Consider the following 16540-nt stretch of genomic DNA (forward strand, 5'->3'; position numbering starts at 1 on the left):
ATCCGGGCTCTTCACTGGCCATGGCAGAACACTGACATTCCTGTCTTGCAGGAAATCACGCACAGAACGAGCAGTAAGGCTGGTGGCATTGTCATGCTGGAGGGTCATGTCAGGATGAGCCTGCAGGAAGGGTACCATATTTCCTGGGTTATTCAACTGGCCCCTCCGTCGCGACGTCCCCTGAATGCCCATCTGCTAGCCTGCTAGCCGCGGCCCGCTAGCTGTCTAGAGCATATCGGCTGTTAGCTGAATAGGTCCATCGGACAATTTCTTGGGCCACTATACCTATTTTTGCCAATTGGACTGGTCCCCTTTACCACACGGAACCCTGCTAATCCATCACGACTGGTCTACCGACGTAAATGCACGAGGAGGCTCTGCACGAGGAGGCTATAAACAGACTTCCTCCGTCGCGACGTCCCTCTGAGGCCCTTCTGCTAGCTTGCTAGCCCCGGCCCGCTAGCTGTCTGAATCGCCGTGTCTCCAACCAGCCTCACTACTCACTGGACCCTTATGATCACTCGGCTACGCATGGCTCTCCTTAATGTCAATATGCCTTGTCCATTGCTGTTCTGGTTAGTGATTATTGTCTTATTTCACTGTAGAGCCTCTAGCCCTGCTCAATATACCTTATCCCACCCTTTAGTTCCACCTCCCACACACGCGATGACATCACCTGGTTTAAATGATGTTTCTAGAGACAATATCTCTCTCATCATCACTCAATGCCTAGGTTTACCTCCACTTTATCCACATCCGACCATACCTTTGTCTGTACATTATCCCTTGAATCTATTCTATCGCGCCCAGAAACCTGATCCTTTTACTCTCTGTTCCGGATGTACTAGACGACCAGTTCTTATAGCCTTTAGCCGTACCCTTATCCTACTCCTCCTCTGTTCCTATGGTGATGTAGAGGTTAATCCAGGCCCTGCAGTGCCTAGCTCCACTCCTATTCCCCAGGTTCTCTCATTTGTTGACTTCTGTAACTGTAAAAGCCTTGGTTTCATGCATGTTAACATTAGAAGCCTCCTCCCTAAGTTTGTTTTATTCACTGCTTTAGCACTCTGCCAACCCGGATGTCCTAGCCGTGTCTGAATCCTGGCTTAGGAAGACCACCAAAAACCCTGAAATTTCCATCCCTAACTATAACATTCTCCGAAAAGATAGAACTGCCAAAGGGGGCAGTGTTGCAATCTACTGCAGAGATAGCCTGCAGAGTTCTGTCTTACTATCCAGATCTGTACCCAAACAATTTGAGCTTCTACTTTTAAAAATCCACCTTTCAAGAAACAAGTCTCTCACCGTTGCCGCTTGCTATAGACCACCCTCTGCCCCCAGCTGTGCTCTGGACACCATATGTGAACTGATTGCCCCCCCCCATCTATCTTCAGAGCTCGGGCTACTAGGTGACCTAAACTGGGACATGCTTAACACCCTATAATCTAAATTTAAGATCCTATAATCTAAACTTGATGCCCTTAATCTCACACAAATTATCAATGAACCTACCAGGTACAAGCCCAAAGCTGTAAACACGGGCACCCTCATAGATATCATCCTAACCAACTTGCCCTCCAAATACACCTCTGCTGTTTTCAACCAAGATCTCAGTGATCACCGCCTCATTGCCTGCATCCGTAATGGGTCTGCGGTCCAACACTCATCACTGTCAAAAGCTCCCTAAAACACTTCAGCGAGCAGGCCTTTCTAATCAACCTGGCTCGGGTATCCTGGAAGGATACTGACCTCCCCCATCAGTCGAGGATGCCCTGGTTATTCTTTAAAAGTGCATTCCTCACCATATTAAATAAGCATTCCATATTCAAAAAAATGTATAACCAGGAACAGATATAGCCCTTGGTTCTCTCCAGACCTGACTGCCCTTGACCAGCACAAAAACATCCTGTGGCGTTCTGCATTAGCATCGAATAGCCCCCGTGATATGCAACTTTTCAGGGAAGTTAGGAACCAATATACACAGGCAGTTAGGAAAGCTAAGGCTAGACATTTCAAGCAGAAATTTGCATCCTGTAGCACAAACGCAAAAAAATTCTGGGACACTGTAAAGTCCATGGAGAATAAGAGCACCTCCTCCCAGGTGCTCACTGCACTGAGGCTAGGTAACACAGTCACCACCGATAAATCCACTATAATTCAGAATTTCAATAAGCATTTTTCTACGGCTGGCCATGCTTTCCACCTGCCTACCCCTACCCCGGTCAACAACTCTGAACCCCCCACAGCAACTCGCCCAAGTCTCCCCCATTTCTCCTTCACCCAAATCCAGATCGCTGATGTTCTGACAGAGCTGCAAAATCTGGACCCCTACAAATCAGCCGGGCTAGACAATCTGGACCCTCCCTTTCTAAAATTATCTGCCTATTACTAGCCTGCTCAACCTCTCTTTCGTATCATCTGAGATTCCCAAAGATTGGAGAGCAGCCACAGTCATCCCCCTCTTCAAACAGGGAGACACTCTAGACCCAAACTGCTACAGACCTATATCTATCCTACCCTGCCTTTCTAAGGTCTTCGAAAGCCAAGTTAACAAACAGATTACCGACCATTTCGAATCCCACCGTACCTTCTCCACTATGCAATCTGGTTTCAGAGCTGGTCATGGGTGCACCTCAGCCACGCTCAAGGACCTAAACAATATCATAACCGCCATTGATAATAGACAATACTGTGCAGCCGTATTCATCGACCTGGCCAAGGCTTTCGACTCTGTCAATCCCCACATTCTTATCGGCAAACTCAACAGCCTTAGTTTCTCAAATGATTGCCTCGCCTGGTTCACCAACTACTTCTCTGATAAAGTTCAGTGTGTCAAATCGGAGGGCCTGTTGTCCGGACCTCTGGCAGTCTCTATGGGGGTGCCACAGGGTTCAATTCTCAGGCTGACTCTCTTCTCTGTATACATCAATGACGTAGCTCTTGCTGCTGGTGATTCTCTGATCCACCTCTACGCAGACGACACCATTCTGTATACCTCTGGCCCTTCTTTGGACACTGTGTTAACTAACCTCCAGACGAGCTTCAATGCCATACAACTTTCCTTCCGTGGCCTCCAACTGCTCTTAAATGCAAGTAAAACTAAATGCATGCTCTTCAACCAATCGCTGCCCGCACCTGCCCACCCGTCCAGCATCACTACTCTGGACGGTTCTGACTTAGAATATGTGGACAACTACAAATACCTAGGTGTCTGGTTAGACTGTAAACTCTCCTTCCAGACTCATCCGTTTTGTCACCAAAGCCCCATACACTACCCACTACTGCGACCTGTACGCTCTCGTTGGCTGGCCCTCGCTTCATACTCGTCGCCAAACCCACTGGCTCCAGGTCATCTACAAGTCTTTGCTAGGTAAAGCCCCGCCTTATCTCAGCTCACTGGTCACCATAGCAGCACCCATCCGTAGCATGCGCTCCAGCAGGTATATCTCACTGGTCACCGCCAAAGTCATTTCCTACTTTGGCCGCCTTTCCTTCCAGTTCTCTGCTGCCAATGACTGGAACGAACTGCAAAAATCACTGAAGCTGGAGACCCATATCTCCCTCACTAGCTTTAAGCACCAGCTGTCAGAGCAGCTCACAGATCACTGCACCTGTACATAGCCCATCTGTAAATAGCCCATCCAACTACCTCATCCCCATACTGTATTTATTTATTTATCTTGCTCCTTTGCACCCCAGTATCTCTACTTGCACATTCATCTTCTGCACATCTACCATTCCAGTGTTTAATTGCTATATTGTAATTACTTCGCCACCATGGCCTATTTATTGCCTTACCTCCCTTATCTTACCTCATTTGCACACAATGTATATAGACTTTTTTTTGTACTGTATTATTGACTGTATGTTTGTTTATTCCATGTGTAACTCTGTGTTGTTGTATGTGTCGAACTGCTTTGCTTTATCTTGTCCAGGTCACAGTTGTAAATGAGAACTTGTTCTCAACTAGCCTACCTGGTTAAATAAATGTGAAATAAAACATTTAAAAACAATTAAAATGAGGGAGGAAGATGTCTTCCCTGCAACGCACAGCGTTGAGATTGCCTGCAATGACAACAAGCTCAGTCCGATGATGCTGTGACACACCGCCCCAGACCATGATGGACCCTCCACCTCCAAATCGATCCCGCTCCAGAGTACAGGCCTTGGTGTAACGCTCATTCCTTCGACGATAAACGCGAATCCGACCATCACCCCTGGTGAGACAAAACCGTGACTCATCAGTGAAGAGCACTTTTTGCCAGTCCTGTCTGGTCCAGCGACGGTGGGTTTGTGCCCATAGGCGACGTTGTTGCCGGTGATGTCTGGTGAGGACCTGCCTTACAACAGGCCTACAAGCCCTTAGTCCAGCCTCTCTCAGCCTATTGTGGACAGTCTGAGCACTGATGGAGGGATTGTGCGTTCCTGGTGTAATTAAGGCAGTTGTTGTTGACATCCTGTACCTGTCCCGCAGTTGTGATGTTCGGATGTGCCGATCCTGTGCAGGTGTTGTTACATGTGGTCTGCCACTGCGAGGACGATCAGCTGTCTGTCCTGTCTCCCTGTAGCACTGTCTTAGGTGTCTCACAATACGGACATTGCAATGTATTGCCCTGGCCACATCTGCAGTCCTCATGCCTTCTTGCAGCCTTCTTACATTCACGCAGATGAGCAGGGACCCTGGGCATCTTTCTTTTGGTGTTTTTCAGAGTTAGTAGAAAGGCCTCTTTAGTGTCCTAAGTTTTCATAACTGTGACCTTAATTGCCTACTGTCTGTAAGCTGTTAGTGTCTTCACGAGCGTTTCACAGGTGCATGTTCATTAGTTGTTTATGGTTCATTGAACAAGCATGGGAAACAGTGTTTAAGCCCTTTACAATGAAGATCTGTGAAGTTATTTGGATTTTTATTCATTATCTTTGCAAGACAGGGTCCTGAAAAAGGGCCGTTTATTTTTTTGCTGAGTTTATATATAATATATATATATTTTTTAAGTTGACAGTTTTGAGATAAAGAAAGGTTAGGGGCAGAGGATTTGTATCAGTCATGCTAGATTACCAAAACCTTCAGTGATTACATGTAAGATCAGACAGATGGTCAGGGGTAGGAAGCACTGCAGGAGTCACCTAGAGGACCTCACTTCTGGGGTGTATTCCAAATGGCACCCTATTCCCTTTTTAGCGCACTACTTTTGACCAGAGCCCTGGTTGTAAGTAGTGCTCTATAAAGGGAATAAGTTGGTATTTGGGATGCATCCCTGCTGTCCAACAGAGCACAAATATCACTGGCGTCTTAGAAGTATCAGTCTGCCCTCAGAATGAACAGGCTTTTTACATGAATGTCTGAAGGCACATCGCCACAGGGAAACCATTTTGGATCTTCTCATCCATTTGGATTCTGTTCAAATTATCCTAGCCAGTATGATGGATATTGAATGGGTTCAGAGAGCTGTTAATTCCACCCACACAAAATTGTTCTCATTCTGTGTAGAGCAATCATCCAGCAATTACTGTCATTATTGAATATACACTACCGTTCAAACGTTTGGGGTCACTTAGAAATGTCCTTGTTTTTGAAAATAAAGCAAATGTTTTGTCCATTAAAATAACATCATATTTATCAGAAATACAGTGTAGACATTGTTAATGTTGTACATGGCTATTGTAGCTGGAAACGGCTGATTTCTTTATGGAATATCTACATAGGCGTACAGAGGCCCATTACCAGCAACCATCACTCCTTTGTTCCAATGGCACATTGTGTTAACTAATCCAAGTTTATCATTTTAAAAGACTAATTGATCATTAGAAAACCCTTTGCAATTATGTTAGTGCAGATAAAAACTGTTGTTCTGATTAAAGAAGAAATAAAACGGGCCTTCTTTAGACTACTTGAGTATCTGGAGCATCAGCATTTGTGGGTTCGATTACAGGCTCAAAATGGTAAGTAACAAAGAACATTATTCTGAAACTCATCAGTCTATTCTTGTTCTGAGAAATGAAGGCTATTCCATGTGAGAAATTGCCAAGAAACTGAAGATCTCGTACAGCGCTGTGTACTACTCCAGAAAACATATTCCGTTTCCAGCTACAATAGTCATTTACAACATTAACAATGTCTACACTGTATTTCTGATCAATTTTATGTTATTTTAAACGGACAAAAAAATAGCTTTTCTTTAAAAAACAAGGACATTTCTAAGTGACCTCAAACTTTTGAACAGTAGTGTATATATTTTTTTGTACACATTTTTGATATGTGTGAGTGGTTTATCAGGGTGAATGGGAAAGAATGATATTTACTCTGAATATTCATTATAAACTCTCTGTTATAGTGTTTAATCTGACCAGCAGCATATCTCATGGTTTGGTCCTCAGCCAATGATCTCACTCTGTGGATGGTGGTAATGGTACTAAAGAGATGGCAATCTGCCACTGTGGTGACTAGTGTCACTTTAAATTGGAGGGCGGGCTCATTGCAATGGCTGGAATGGAATGAATGGAATGGTGTCAAACACATCAAACATGTTGATTCTCTCTCTCTCTCTCTCTCTCTCTCTCTGTCTCTCTCTCTCTTTTGCTATATCCCATCTTCAGAGAGACTTGCCATTCTGGCTCTGCAGCAGTGTTGGGGTCAATTCTGAATTAGTTGCAAATTGCTCTTTGATTTCAATTCTTGAATTTGAAGTTCATTTGAATCTCACAGGAAGCATAATTTGAATTGAATTTGAATTGGCCACTTCTCACAGGGAGCAGAATTTAAATTGAATTTGAATTGACCACACCTCACAAGAAGCAGAATTTGAATTTAATTTGAGTTAAAGGAAGTCAATTAAATGAAATTCAAATGACTATTTATTCAATAAATGAAATCACTATACAAATGTATTTTTTGGCCTCATTATGGGTAACTCCAGTCCTTGTGGCTTGATTGGTAACACACCTTTGCCCCAGCCAACATACCTGACTTCAATAATCAACTAAACATGGGGCTCGGTTGCGTGGTAAGGCAAAAGCAATTGACTGTTGACGAAATTAGAGGGAAATTGTAGAAGGTGCATCTGCGACAGCTGAAAGTTGGACACTGATGTGGTTTTCCAACAGCAAGGCTCAGTGCAACATGGCAGTGTTGCCATTGTTTATAAAAGCTGTTCTTTATAATGTCTCCAACCCCCATATCACACACTCACAAACAAAAAATATGTGTGTGCATTGTACAATCAATTGGTGAGAAAGAGAGAGCCTCAAATATCACATTCATTTGTACATATCCACTATATACAGTACATGAATTGTGGCAAAGTTGGTTCCTTTTTCAGTCATGTCTTTGGTCACGTTCGCGTGGGTCAAACAAAAACCACCCTAATGATTGGTTGACAATAGATCCTACCACAATGAAGGCAATGGCTGCAGGATGAAGTTGGTGAAGAGCAACTGCAGAAACTCGCAGTCGACTGCAGTCAAAACTTCATGGCCTTTGATTACATGATTTTTGTAAAGTTCATGCAGTTGACATGTGATGCAAGTCTGACTATTTTTATCCCCATAATGCAACACATTTTGAAAGTTGGTGACCATCTGACAAAAGTGATCGTCTCGAACACGCCCTTGGTCTTCAATTTAGAATGCAATTAGTCTAATCAGGTGTGATAGCTAAAGGGCTAGGGAAAAGTGTGACAACAATCAGGCCCCCAAGTACGGAAGTTGCCCATCCCTGATCTAACAACTTATGACAATGAAAAACACTGTTTGACAATTTTTTGTTATAATCAAACTAAAGTGGTATATATTTGAAGTGGTATATATATCCTTTGCATTAATAAGTAGCAGATCCTTTTGATAAAATATTTGTCAAACGAATAAGACTTTCATGTTTCATGTCTCAGTTGAATTAGGTTGAATTGCTTTGAATGATTTGCTTCAATTAAAAATCCCCCTCTCTTGCAGGCTGGCCACTCCACTCCTCTGTGCTGCATGCAGTAGTGTTTGGTTACCATGGAGACCCATCACCATCAGATTGCCCACGCCTCCCTTTGTTGCACTACCACGACCTCCACTGTAGTCAGGTGTAGGGCTGAATGTAGATCAGATGAAGGTAATAGTAGGTGGGTGGGTGGGTGCAGTTGCTACATGTTAAATGCTATAACACCCATTTCGTTTTCAATTCAAGTGAATGACTTCATTGTGTTTTAGAGATAATTGTACTGGGAATATGCATTGTTAGCTGTTTGACAAACAAAAAACGAATGTAAAAATAAAGCTCACAGTTCCTTGTGAAGGAGTGTGACCCTAATCCTAGCTTCATGTCCACACCCCGGTTCAACCCTAACACTACCCATAACCCTAATCCTAGCTTCATGTCTACAGTCCGGCTCAATCCTAACACTACCCATAACCCTAACCCTAGCTTCATGTCTACAGTCCGGCTCAATCCTAACACTACCCATAACCCTAACCCTAGCTTCATGTCTACAGTCCGGCTCAACCCTACCACTACCCATAACCCTAATCCTAGCTTCATGTCCACAGTCCGGCTCAACGCTAAGCCCCTCAAATGAGACTATGGTCCACCAGTCCGGTGTATTCACTTCCTGCATCAAACAGTCTACCTTCCTCTGTGCAAGTAAAGGACTCACTCAGAACAATGGGGCTCTATCTTGAGTCTGTTTGGCGTCAACAATCATTAGTACTGAGAGTATCTCTTTTTTATTATTATCTGTATTATTATATATAGTTGATCTATTTCAATGCTAACACTTACAGTACCAGTCAACATTTTGTACACACCTACTCATTCAAGGGTTTTACTTAATTTTTGCTGTTTTCTACATTGTAGAATAATAGTGAAGACATAAAAACTATGAAATAACACATATGGAATCATGTAGTAACCAAAAAAGTGTTAAACAAATCAAAATATATCTTAGATTTTTCAAAGTAGCCACCCTTTGCCTTGATGACAGCTTTGCACACTCTTTGCATTCGCTCAACCAGCTTCATGAGATAGTCACCTGTAATGCATTTCAATTAACAGGTGTGCCTTGTTAATTTGTGGAATTTCTTTCCTTCTTAATGCATTTGACCCAATCAATTGTGTTGTGACAAGGTATTATTATTATAGTTTTTTTATTAATTGAACCTTTCTTTAACTAGGCAAGTCAGTTAAGAGCAAATTCTTATTTACAATGACGGCCTACACCGGCCAAACCCGGATGACGCTGGGCCAATTGTGCGCCACCCTATAGGACTTCCAATCACGGCCAGATGTGATCCAGCCTGGATTCGAACCAGGTACTGCCTCTTGTGCTGAGATGCAGTGTCTTATACCACTGCGCCACTCAGGAGCCCGAGGTAGGGATGGTATACGAAAATAGCCCTATTTGGTAAAAGACCAAGTCCATATTATGGCAAGAACAGCTCAAATAAGCACAGAGAAATGACAGTCCATCATTACCTTAAGACATGAAGGTCAGTCAATGTGGAAAATGTCAAAAACTTTGAAAGTTTCTTCAAGTGCGGTTGCAAAAAAACATCAAGCGCTATGATGAAACTGGCTCTCATGAGGACCGCCAAAGGAAAGGAAGACCCAGAGTTACCTCTGCTGCACAGGATAAGTTCATTAAAGTTAACTGCACCTCAGATTGCAGCCCAAATAAATGCTACATAGAGTTCAAGTAACAGATACATCTCAACTTCAACTGTTCGGAGCATACCGCGTTAATCAGGCCTGCAAAGAAGCCACTACTAAAGGACACCAGTAAGAAGAAGAGAATTCCCACCGTGGAGCATGGAGGAGGAGGTGTGATGGTGTGGGGGTGCTTTGCTGGTGACACTGTCTGTGATTTATTTAGAATTCAAGGCACACTTAACCAGCATGGCTACCACAGCATTCTGCAGTGATACACCTTCCCATCTGGTTTGCGCTTAGTGGGACTATCATTTGTTTTTCAACAGGACAATGACCCAAAACACACCTCTAGGCTGTGTAAGGGCTATTTGAGCAAGAAGGAGAGTGATGGAGTGCTGCATCAGATGACCTGGCCTCCACAATCACCCGACCTCAACCCAATTGAGATGGTTTGGGATGAGTTGGACCGCAGAGTGAAGGAAAAGCAGCCAACAAGTGCTCAGCATATGTGGGAACTCCAAGACTGTTGGAAAATCATTCCTCATGAAGCTGGTTGAGAGAACGCCAAGAATGTGCAAAGCTGACTGGTAATGTTTGTGCAGACATTGTTTTTATTTCATCAAGGCACATGGTGGCTACTTTAAAGAATCTAAAATCAAAAATATATTTGGATTTGCTTAACACTTCAAAATGAATTGTTTATGTCAGTGTAAGCAAGCCCAGTGCTTAGACTGTCCGCAATTGGCTGAAAGAGGCTGGACTGAGGGCTTGTATGTCTGTTGTAAGGCAGGTCCTTACTAGACATCACTGGCAACAACGTCACCTATGGGCACCAACCCACCGTCGCATTTATCGTCGAAGGATTGAGCGTTACCCCGAAGCCTGTGCTCTGGAGCGGGATTGATTTGGAAATGGAAGGTCCATCATGGTCTGGGGCGGTGTGTCACAGCATCATCGGACTGAGCTTGTTGTCATTGCAGGCAATCTCAACGATGTGTATTACAGGGAAGACATCCTCCTCCCTCATGTGGTACCCTTCCTGCAGGCTCATCCTGACATGACCCTCCAGCATGACAATGCCACCAGCCATACTGCTCGTTCTGTGCGTGATTTCCTGCAAGACAGGAATGTCAGTATTCTGCCATGGCCAGCGAAGAGACCGGATGTCAATCCCATTGAGCACATCTGGGACCTGTTGGATCGGAGGGTGGGGGCTAGGGCCATTCCCCCCAGAAATGTCCGGGAACTTGCAGGTGCCTTGGTGGAAGAGTGGGGTAACATCTCACAGCAAGAACTGGCAAATCTGGTGCAGTCCATGAGGAGGAGATGCACTGCAGTACTTAATGCAGCTGGTGGTCACACCAGATACTGACTGGTACTTTTGATTTTGACCCCCCCTTTGTTCAGGGACACATTATTCAATTTCTGTTAGTCACATGTCTGTGGAACTTGTTCAGTTTATGTCTCAGTTGCTGAATCTTGTTATGTTCATACAAATACTTACACAGGTTAAGTTTGCTGAAAATAAACGCAGTTGACAGTGAGAGGACGTTTCTTTTTTTGCTGAGTTTACATTACAAGGCACTCTCCAAACACCAACATGTAATGCCACAAAAGCCATCCACTCAAATGAAAGCCAAGCTAAGTAGATGCTAAATACAGCACAAGTCTAAAGAAGTAGAGTGAGTTCATGGGGTTTTTCCACATCTGTAAATGACCACCCTGCCTCTGGCAGAGTCTCAGAGGTCAGACCGGGACAGAGAAGGAAAGGCCCATTCACTCCATTGTGCTGACCTCAATTTATGGTAATAGTGTTGGCTGGTCCTGTTGTCATTGAATTACCCCATATCGCTCAGCGGCCACACACTCCAAAATATTGCTTGTTGAGGGGGATTTGGGTCCCTTCTTAATTCAGCCTTTCATTAGCTGAGGCATTAGGCAAAATACTTTTAGTGTGCAGACTGAGGGGATGTTTGGACTGAGTATGGCACTTTTCATTATGTATGGCTTTTCATAAAACACACAATCAACTGTGTGGTGACTGTGGACATTGTTGTGCAATTGATCAATAAAAGCCCTACAATATCTCGCTCAATATATTAATGACTGATATTGATCATAGTTGTGGTCTTCCCCGGTGTATGAATGAAAGAGAGCGCGACAGAGAGAGAGGAGACAGAGAAAGAGAGAGAGAGAGAGAGAGAGAGACCGGGGAGAGACCGGGGAAATACCGGGGAGAGAGAGGGAGAGACAGAGAGGAAAATACCTGCAGTCAGTCTGATCCTCTTCAGATGATGATCTGTTTGTCTCTCATGGTGGTGGCGATAGATACTGTACGTAGAGGCCTGGGCAAACAGCCTGACAGCCTGGCTGCCATAGTGACTAATGGCCACTCTGAGGTGAGGTCATTTGTTCCAGAGTGACAGGGATGGGGTCACTGCACTGTGCCACTACACGTCCACTCATTTGTTCTGTATGTTCTCAAGTAGGGTGAAATGTTAATGAAAGAGGAGGCGAGGTGACAAGGCTGTGAAGGGTTTTCTACTATCAGGCCTACTTTTGACCAGAGCCCCATGGAGTTCAGTTCTACACCATAGGGAAGGGTTCAGGTCTACTCTACCAGTCCAACAAGCTGTGCCTGCTGAGGAGAGCCTTTAGCCCAGGGGCCAGATGTGTGGAGGAGCTGTTGAGTGCAGCCATGCAGGGAAATTCCCCCACCCATTCCTCCAGTTGATATTTAATGTAGACTATGAGAATATCAGCACTTTGTATGATTCACAATGTCGTAACACAAACAATTTCCTAAAAATGGAGGGGGGGGACCTTTAGGAGAGATTCCTTTAGGGGGGAGGATGATATGGGTTCAACCTAACATGGCTTTTTGTACCCAATTCCATTAGCAATGGGTGTTTGTGTTTGTATATACAGTTGAGTTATAGTACCAAAAAGATAGGTTTCTGTCAGCCATCGGAAGAGTTACTTACTGGTGATGACACTAGCACAGTGCTAATGTTTCCACTAAAGGGGGGCAGAATCCTGTCCAGACCTGACTGCAGGAATGTTCTGGAACTTTCTTCTCCTGTGTTGTTCCGGAACTCCAGGACGGGAATGTGCCTGTCTTGTCTTTAAGGAACAGGTCTGGCAGGGGAAGAGAGAGAGAGAGAGAGAGAGAGAGAGAGAGAGAGAGAGAGAGAGAGAGAGAGAGAGGTGGAGGGGGTAAATGGAGGGGGGTTGGAGAGAGAAGAGAGGTATTAGCGAGAGAGAGAGAGAGAGTGAGGTGGGGTGGTTGGAGAGAGAACAGAAGGATTGTGAGTGTGACTGGTGGTATCCCTGAGAGATAACTCCCTCTTCAGACAGTAACTGGCATTACTAACTAGCTACCTCTGAAACGCCTCTGAAATGTCTGAAATTGTTGATTTCTAAATATGGTGGACTCTCATTCGCTTTCTATGCAGTAGAGTAGAGGACAGTGCCACAAATAACTACCACTCAAAATATGACCTGAAACCATTGTAGTGATCCTGCAATCCCACTGTATAACAGCTAGGTTTCCATAACTATAAAATCGACCATACGTAATCAGAATGGATGGACACTACGGGCTCTTTTTGTTCATGTTGTTCTCACTGCCGCACACACGTTACAAACACTGATGTTTTGGATACAATTACTGCAATAAGCTACAATAAACAATTCTAACTTGTGACATACATACAGCATAACATATTTGGTTGAAAATGGATTCTATTAGATAAAGTCACTACATACAGTATGTTTTTATCATCCTGAATCTGATCAGTTTTGATTATGCATTAGCGAGAGAGAGAGAGAGAGAGAGACCCTCTCCTGTTGAGGCTGAGCTCCCCAGCCCTGGTTGCTATGGAGACCAGCCCGACCACAGCAGCAGAGCGGTGGGCTGCAGGCTGGAGCTATACCCAGTGCTGAATGGGGAAACACACACACGGAAAACCGACACACAAAAACCCCTCGCCCTCTTTTATCAGCCAGCCGTTCTTCCTCTTTCATTACCACATCTGAGGGTGCTTGTCAATGTATATATTACATGAGCAGACATCAAGGCCCTGTAACAGAAGACTAATGAGATGAATTAGGTGGGTTATTATAATAACCCGATTATAACATTAACAGTACATGTTGTGGGTTTTGGAGCTGCTCCAAGGTGATTTACTGTAAATGAAAGAGATGGAACAATAATACTTCTTTGGGTTGTTGAGTCTCTAAGTCTGAACGTCTATTTTAGTCTCCAGTAGAGTTACTCTTTCAGACAGTGCAGACTCCCCGGGGATGGTTCCCTTCCTGTTCCTGCAGGATACCAATAATATCTGCTTTCTTCTGAAGTGTGCACTCGTTCACTACTTCCCACAAATCTGAAAGCATTGGATTGATGGAGGCATGAGCTAGAGGGATTTTCCACTATATTTCTTATACCACCCATTTCCTTTCAAATCAGTTAAGGGAAGTGAACAAGTGCACACTTTGGGAAAAGGGAGGGATAACTGGGACGTAGCCACAGATGTCCGTGCTGTGTTGCGTTCTCACATTACCTCACCCCGGAAACATGCCACACAGACCCTAACCTCGGGGCCCTGGAATGTGTGGCTCAAATCACCCTACCACAACTGTGTGTGTGTGTGTGCGCGTGTGGAAAGAATGTATTGTTCACATATGTAAGCGATTCAGAGAATGTTGCTGTTGTTTTTTTTATTTTATTAAATGTTCCGTTGAGAGACTAGGAGGACACATTTCCACAGCCTGAGGTGAAGAGAGTACAAAATAAAAAGCACAGTTTTTGCCCAATGTTGCAGCTGTAGAGCCATTATCATTGTGCGGAGTGGGAGAGGGTGGTGATAGAGAGAGGGAATGAAAAAGACTGAAATATTTATGACTGTGGCATGCAACGCTAGGCTAGCAGACTCCGCATGCCCCTTTTCTGTGGGATTTTCCAACAGACTTATCACAAAGCCTACATCACCTGACAACCTACGCCCATCTCCTCCTCCTCCTCCTCCTCCACCATTTGTGAAACACAAAAGGAATCACAAAGCAAGAGCAGCAGCAGTGCATTTCAAACTGTCCTGTGTTTGTGGTATGTAGGCAGGAAGACAGGCAGGCAAGAAGACAGGCAGGCAGGGACACAGACAGGCAGTTACTGACTGTTACTGATTTCCATAGACAACAGGGTTTTGCTTTGCATAAATAATGCTGTAGTCAGCCTGAGGGGCAGCAAACCATAAAATTGGTTCCTTTGGAGGCTAAGGCAGGCAGGCATCTCATGTTCAGGTAGCTCTTCTGTGGGGAAAATGGTAGACTTGGTTTAATTTAAAACACACCACCACCAGCCATCACACCATTGTACTAACAACAGGCACTATATAGGTAACAGGGTGCCCTTTGGAACAAGCCGGTGCCATTTGGGAATAGGGTGCCCTGTGGGTCCCGGTCAAAAGTGACTCCTGTGTCATTACAAGGGAAAGTGGTGTTAATGTTTAATGTTGCTTTTAGGGATGGAGGATTAAATTCAGCCAGCCGGCAACAGTGAGCTCTGACTCAAACCTGATAAAAAATTATGCTCTGGAAGAGGAGCATAGCCCACTTTGTCTGCATTCCCAAATGGCACCGTATTCCCTATCAAGTACACTACTTTTGTCCAGGACCCATGGGGCTCTAGTCAAAAGTAGTGCACTATATAGGGCAGGGGTATTAAACTCTTACCCTACGAGGTCCGGAGCCTGCTGGCTTTCTGTTCTAGCTGATAATTAATTGCACACATCTGGTTTCCCAGATGTGTGCAATTAAAAATCAGATTAGAGGGAAACAATGAAAACATGCAGTGGAATTGTCTTCGAGGTCCAGAGTTGAGTTTGAGGGATATAGGGGATATGGAGCCATTTGGGACGCAGTTTCTGTATCTGCAAAAACATAACAAAGCCCCCATAAACACTCTCCAGATGGCTCTGCTGTTTTGTCAACAGAAACAACAGAGCAATCGTGGACGCCTGTGTCTGCGTCCCGGTTATATCTCCTTTCTCCCAAAGTGTGCACTTGTTCACTTCCCTTAACTGATTTGAAAGGAAATGGCTGGTGTAAGAAATATGGTGGAAACTCTCTCGAGCCCTCCACCAATCCAATGCTTTCAGATTTGTGGGAAGTAGTGAATGAGTATCAGTGGAGGCTGCTGAGGGGAAAACGGCAGATAATAATGGCTGGAATAGACTCAATGGAATGGTATCAACCACATGGTTTTCATCCATTACACTCTATTCCAGCCATTATTACGAGCCTTCCTCCCTTCAGCAGCGTCCACTGATGAGTATTCAGGGACAGATGGTCGTATGTACAGACCTTGGCATGATTAACTGGAGTAATATAAGAAGAATTCTGATGTCTTAATGTATGACTCAAGCTATACTCATACTTACAAATGGATTTACCGAACAATGAATCCATCTACACACCCTCTTCTTCTTTCTTGTGGTTTCCATGGTGCTAGCTCCAATCCTGTCACACCACACAGTACAATCAGCACCAACGCCACCCACACACATACACCAACTCATGACATAATCAAGTAAAGCAGGGCAATTATAGAGCAGAGGCCTCAGGTATGGAAAATCACAACAATTACTGTAATGGATGACTCAGGTGATAACTACAAGCTACAACAAACAGTACGCTCTCATTCTCCTGCAGTCAATGTTGCCCTCTATAGGGAGACATCAGACATTGGACTTGCAACCCACCTGAATGAGCAGGCTAAAAATACTTTTCAGATATTAAATATCTGTAATTGTTTTGTTCTCTGTAGTTCAGATATAGTAAAAAAAACATGTATTTATTATTATTTTGAATGTATACCCCTTGGCAACACGTTTTTGCACATGTGCTTGTGATGCA

The sequence above is a fragment of the Salmo salar genome, chromosome ssa06 (genome assembly GCF_905237065.1).
Source record: "Salmo salar chromosome ssa06, Ssal_v3.1, whole genome shotgun sequence".
Taxonomy (NCBI): domain Eukaryota; kingdom Metazoa; phylum Chordata; class Actinopteri; order Salmoniformes; family Salmonidae; genus Salmo; species Salmo salar.